Here is a 6,971-nt window from a genome sequence, read left to right on the forward strand (position 1 = left end):
TCATAGTGATAAAAATATTAATTCATCAGGAAAACATAAGAATCATATATATGTACTCACTAATAGCAAGTTTTCTAAATATATATTAAAACAAAACAAAACAAAACAAAAAACCAGGTGGAATTAAAGATAGAAATAGATAAATCCACAATCTAGTTGGAGATTTTAACATTCCTCTCTGAGTCTCAATAAGTGATAATACAAATAGATAAGAATCAGGGACACCTGGGTAGCTCAGCAGGTTAAGCATCTGACTTTGGCTCAGGTTATGATCCCAGGGTCCTGGGATTAAGTCCTGAAGTGGGCTCTCTGCTTAGAGAGGAGCCTGTAACTCCCTCTGTCTCCCGGTCCCTCTGCTTGTACTCTCTCTCTCTCTCTGACAAATAAATAAGTAAACTCTTAAAAAAAAAAAAAAAGAATCAGTACAAATATATAAAACATAACCTTACGAGGAAGCTTGAGCTAATAGTCACTTAATAGATCTTGCACCAACAACTTAAGAGACAGATTCTCACCAAGTGCACATGAAAAGTTCATAAAGATGTACCATGCTGTAAGTCAAGTATCAATAAATTTCAAACATTGAAATCTATTACCATAACAAAATTAATTTAGAAATCAAAAACAGTAAGATGTCTAGAAAATTATCTCAATATATGAAAATTAAAACATACTTCTAAACATCTTGGGTAAAAAAAGAAAGTCATAAAAATGTCACAAGAAAAGATTTTGAAATGAGTGAAAATGAAAAACACCAAAATTACTGAGATGGAGCTAAAATGTTGCTGAGGGTAATATTTATAGCTTTAGGTTCTTAAAAAGAAAAAGGTTTAAAATCTACGAACTAAGTTTCCTTCTTAATAATAAAAGAGAAAACATTAAAGTCAATTAAGTAGAAAGAAGGAAATAATAAATGTAAGAGATAAATCAATGAAGTAAAAAGCAGACAAAAGAGAGAAAATTATGAAAGCCCAATACTGATTCTTTGAAAAAATAGAAAATAACGGTCCTCTTTTAAGACTGTGCAAAAGGGTAAGAGAAAAATGCAACATAACAATCTCAGGTATAAAATAGTTTTATTAAAACAGATTCTAGAGATAAAAAATTAAAAAAGGATCTGATGTAAACAACTGTGTGCCAATAAATTAGATAATCCAGATGAAATGAAACTGAAAAAAATAACTTAACCAATATTAACATAAGAAAAAACAGAATGCCCAAAATACCTTGTAACTCTTAGATAAATTGAATTTGTAATGGAAAAAAAAAAATCTTGCCACCAAGAAAAATCCTTTCGTGAAACCTAGATTGTGAATTTACCAAATGCTTAAATAAGAAAAAAAAAAAGTAATCTTAAATTAAAAATCGCTTATAAAAGCGAAAAAATTCGCTTTTATGTGGTCATCATATCTTGATACCAATGCCTGACAAAGATGCTATATGTAAAGAAAATTAGAGACCAAAATCACTCATGAACAGGGATATAAAAATCCTTAACAAAATATTAACATGTAGAATCAAGCAACATCTAAAAACAATACATCATTACCAAATGGAGTTTATCCCAGAAATGCAAGTTCTGTTTAACAATGAAAAAAAAAAATCCATGTAATTTAGTAGATTAACAGAATAAAGGAGAAAAAATTCCACCTAAAATCAAGAAGAAGGCAAGGATGTCCTATCTCATTACTTCTGTTCAATACTGAGGCCCTAGCTCATGTAATAAGGTAAGAAAAAAAAAAAAAGCCAGATGTTAGAAATAAATAATAAAACTAGGGTTACTTACAGATAGCATGATAAATTTGTCAGAAAATCCTAAGGAATTCTAAAAGACCCAAAAGGAACAAAATTAACACGGTCTCAAGGTAAAAGATCAATATACAACATTACTTGTAGTTCTGTAGATACCAGTAAACAAATGAAAAATAAGATTACAAAATGAATCAATACCATTTGCAATATTATCAAACAACTTAAATGGCTAATTATATACTTAACAAAAACATACAAAGCCTGTACCCTAAAAAATACAAAACATTGTTAGGAGAAATTTAAAAAGACCAAGGAAATGGAAAGATATACCACTATCATAAATTAAACAACTCAATATTGTTAACATTTTAATCATACTTATCTATAAATTCAATGAACTCCACTTAAATGCCTGATAGTTACTTTTCTTGACAGATTGGTAAACTGATTCTAAAATTTATATGAAAGTTCATACAATATAAAAGAGTCAAAAAATTAAAAACAAAATATGGTTGTAGAAATTACCACAGAGGTACAGTAATCAAAAAAGTGGTGTTAATATAAGGATAGTCATATAAACCAAAGAAACAGATGAGAGTGTTCAGAAACAGTTATTTCTACATGGTCAATTAATTTTTAAAAAAAGTACCAGTGCAATTCAGTGGGGGGAAAGGACAATTTTATACAAATTGTACTGGAATAAATAGGTAAATTTATAGGGCCAATAAGCCTCAGTCTTTACTTAAATCACAGACAAAAATTAGTTAAACAGGGCTCATGGACCAAAATGTAAAATTTCAAATGATAAAACTTTTAGTTTTTAAAATTTTATTTATTTATTTATTTATTTATTTATTTATTTAAAAGGGAGGGGGTTGGAGAGACTGGGTAGAGGGAAAGGCAAAGAGAAAATCTTAAACAGTCCCCACTCTCAGCATGGACCCAGATGCAGGGCTTGATCTCACAACCCTGAGATCATGACCTGAGCCTAAGTCTAACCAACTGAGCCACCCAGGAACCCCTCAAATGATAAAAATTTTAGAAGAAAATTAAGATTTTTTAGAAAACTAAGTGACTTGGAAAATAAAATGATTTCTTCATGAGTTTGGGGTAAGCAATAATTTCTTAGAGAAAACACAAAAATAATAAGAATGAAAAAATGAACTGGATTTTATTGAAATTAAAATGTGCTTCCATAAAAAGTCATTAAAACTGAGAATGAAAAGACAACCAACATGAAATAAATATTTGTAATACACATGTACCTTGCAAAGACCTTGTATCTAGGTTGTATAAAGAATTCCTATAAAGAATAACAACAGTGACAAAAGCCTCAGTTAAAACAGTGAACAGAATACTTAAATAGGTCCTCTACAAAAGGAGATACATGATATATATTCAAGACAATAAGCAATGAAAAGGGCTCAGCATGATTAGCCATCAGAGAAATAAAAATTAAAACACTCACACCTGAATGGCTAAAATTAAGAAGACTGACATCACAAATCTTGGTAAAGATATGGATAAGCTAATACTTTCATACACTGCTGGTGGAAGTGTAAAATGGTACAACCAGTTTTGAAAACTGTTGGACAGTTTGTTCTAGATTTAGAAATATGTTTACCCTATGATTTATAAGGATTTTGCCTAATGAGGAAATGGGCAAATATGCCCTTGGAAAGACATGAATAAGAATATTAATAGTCGGTCCACAAGAGTCAAAACATTATTTCAATACCAGTGCTATCATCAGTAGAATGGATAAATTAATTGTGATATGTTCATACAACAGTCCTCAAGAGGAAAAATTTCCTACTGACACATTAAAAAACACGGACAGATTTCCAAAACACTTTGGTAAGTGTCAGAACCAGACACAAATACTATATGTGATATTATTTCATTTCTATAAATTTTAACAAGACTGGATAATAGATCAATAATTGTCTATGGGGATGAGAACTGACTTAAAGGAAGTACTAGGAAACATTCTGGGGTAATGGAAATATTCTGTCTTGATTGGGATGGCTGTTACACAGATGAATTTATCAAAATTTATCCAATTATACACTTAAGCTCTCTGAATTTCACTGTGTATAAGCTTCATTTCAATTAAAAAATATTCTGCCATGATATGGAATGGGCTTTGAGAGAAAATTAAATTCAGCTGCAGAAAAATAAAATTAACAGCTATTTGCACACCTTTGTACTCAGTAAAAATACACAAGCACTCTCAAATTCTTGCAACCAGTACATTAACCAAATAAAGTAATCATTTTTAAGTACAAGAGAGGAAAATATCATAGTGATAATTTCTGAAATGTGTGAAAATTAGCATTTTTTATATTTTGATTTTTTCTTGTCACTTAATAAAACATTTGCATTTAAAGTTTTTCCTATGTTCTACCAAATTCTGTTTATCTGATAAAATTGTCTTAAATATAGAAAGCTATAAATGAACAGCTCTGATTCTTATTTATTTTTACATGTTCTTTGCCAGTCTTCGTAACAGTTGATATTTAACATTTAAAATTGAAAAGAAAGCATAAAAATTTACTATCTCTCAAAAATAGGATAAAGATTTCATTTTATTTTGAAAAATATGGAAACATGTCAGAGCCATATTGTTCATTTACAAATTGAAAACACCATACCACATTTTCTCCTTTAGGAAAATTAATAAAATTTGTTTTGCTCAAAAAATATTAATGATCTAAGATTAGGAACCAGGCCCAATTTTTCTCAAGAGTGTTCAATGTAAACTGGTATCAAATATTTAATTTTGCAAAGGCATTATTTCATAGAAATGCATTTAGTAATAATGAAAAAGTATCACCTGTTAGTTTTTAGTTTGAAGAAAATGCAAATTTGACATTGTAGACACTTCTTTTCTTGGATGTTATAGGACAGGGTTATGTATTTACCTGCCTGGTAGGCATTTCACTCTACCCTTCATTCCTAAACCTCTACCAGGAATGTCTTTGATGCTTATAGGTATGTTTCAGATTAAGTGGGAAATGCAAAGAATGAATGTCAGGATTATTAAACATTTTCACTCCCCATTCGAATTCAAGAAAGCACTAGCCAACAAGAGGGGGAAATACTTCCCATGATCCTATTTTATATTTCTCTGTATGACTAAACCATTCTCATTCTCCTTTGTCATATTTTATATTAGTATCTTTAAAAATTGCAAAGTTTACAGCAGGTCTCACAAACTCAAAAATCTATCAGTTCATGTAGGTGTTGATGAGGGAACAGAAAGCAAGCTGAGGACAAAGCAGAAGCTGACACCCCGCAACCCCTCCCCCACCATGGGATATACATAACATTCCTTAGGCACTCTGCACTCTTGGCTACCCTAAAGGAAAAACAAATAGTTAACTTGTAGAGATCATAATCCTGCAAGACTCCAGTCTCCCTCCTTTTGCAGATGTCCTAGTGATTTACAGGGAAGGAGCTTTCTTATCAATAGCTTAACTTCCAGAGACCCATAACTCAGTTCCTGAAGCCCTCCTGTGATAGGAGGAGTGTGACATTCTACCAGGAAACTCCCAACTGTCTACATGTTGGTACCTCATTAGAGGGAAAAATAGCATTGGCTTGACAATAACCAGGCCTCCAGTATCCTGAGAATCTTCATTAACATAGGACAGTCCTTCTGGACACCCCGTTTATCCTCACCTCCCCAGCTCCTGAGTATATAATCAGCCACTCCTCGGGATCGCAGGGCAGCAGCTCTTTCTGCCTATGGGTCCTGTCCCCATGCTTTAATAAAAATTACCTTTTTGCACCAGAGACATCTTAAGAATTCTTTCTTGGTTGTCAGCTCCAGACCTCACTTATATTCTAAAACTTCATCAGTGTCATGAATAAATGAAGCATGGATGTAAATAACTGAGCACCATGGTGCGGATGGTGACCTGGCTGCCTCCAAAGCAGGGGCCACCCAGCTTGGCATAGTACCTTCTAGAACTTACGTATTTTCATAAGAGGCAGAATGTCCACATCTATATGCAAAATGCTTGATGTTGAAAATAAATGTTATTTCAAAACATTTCAAAACATTTCAAAAAATGTTAGATGGTGTGTAAGCTAAAGAGAGTCCACCTTGTAATCCAACACTATTTGTGAAACATCAGTTTACATCTCCCAATGGGAGAGATGAGTTGGGGGAAATCAGAGGGGGAGACAAAACATGAGAGACTGTGGACTCTGAGAAACAAACTGAGGGTTTTGGAGGGGAGGGGGTGGGGGCTTGGGTGAAACTGGAGATGGGTATTATGGAGGGCACGTATTGCATGGAGCACTGGGTGTGGTGCATAAACAATGAATTCTGGAACACTGAAAAGAAATAAAATTTAAAAAAGAGAAATATCAGTTTACAACCTGTGAAATAAAAGTATATTTCTTAATTAATCTCACAGAGAGTACAGAAAGAGATTTTATCACTTCCTTTTATAACGACAAAAAAAAAAAAAAAAGACACAGAAAGTCTAAGGAGTTAAGTTAATCATAGAACTATAACTAGGTCCCGTACTCAAATCTTCTGATTTTTAATACATCGTTCTCCTCTCAAAAACATTAAACTAGGCAGCCAATCTTCCAAAACTGGTATCAACAGAAAGCAAGTTCAGGTAAGGGAGCAAAGGTATCTCTAGGCGAACTGTTCTTTTTTCCTCCTCTTTGCCTTTGTGTTCTGTCTGCCCCTAGTCATTTAGTGTCACTACTTCTTCCCTTAATTCATCCTGCCCCAGATCCATGGTTTAGAAAGAAAAATGTTGGGGCACCTGGGTGGCTCAGTGGGTTAAGCCGCTGCCTTCGGCTCAGGTCATGATCTCAGGGTCCTGGGATCAATCCCCGCATCGGGCTCTCTGCTCAGCAGGGAGCCTGCTTCCTCCTCTCTCTCTGCCTGCCTCTCTGCCTGCTTGTGATCTCTCTGTCAAATAAATAAATAAAATCTTTAAAAAAAAAAAATACTATCTGCCTACTTGTGATCTCTCTCTCTCTCTGTCAAATAAATAAAACCATTAAAAAAATACTATTTCAGGGGCGCCTGGGTGGCTCAGTGGGTTAAGCCACTGCCTTCGGCTCAGGTCATGATCTCAGAGTCCTGGGATCGAGCCCCGCATCGGGCTCTCTGCTCAGCAGGGAGCCTGCTTCCTCCTCTCTCTCTGCCTGCCTCTCTGCCTGCTTGTGATCTCTCTGTCAAATAAATA

This window comes from Enhydra lutris, unplaced genomic scaffold (genome assembly GCF_002288905.1).
Source record: "Enhydra lutris kenyoni isolate GAN:26980312 unplaced genomic scaffold, ASM228890v2 scaffoldscaffold5, whole genome shotgun sequence".
NCBI lineage: Eukaryota > Metazoa > Chordata > Mammalia > Carnivora > Mustelidae > Enhydra > Enhydra lutris.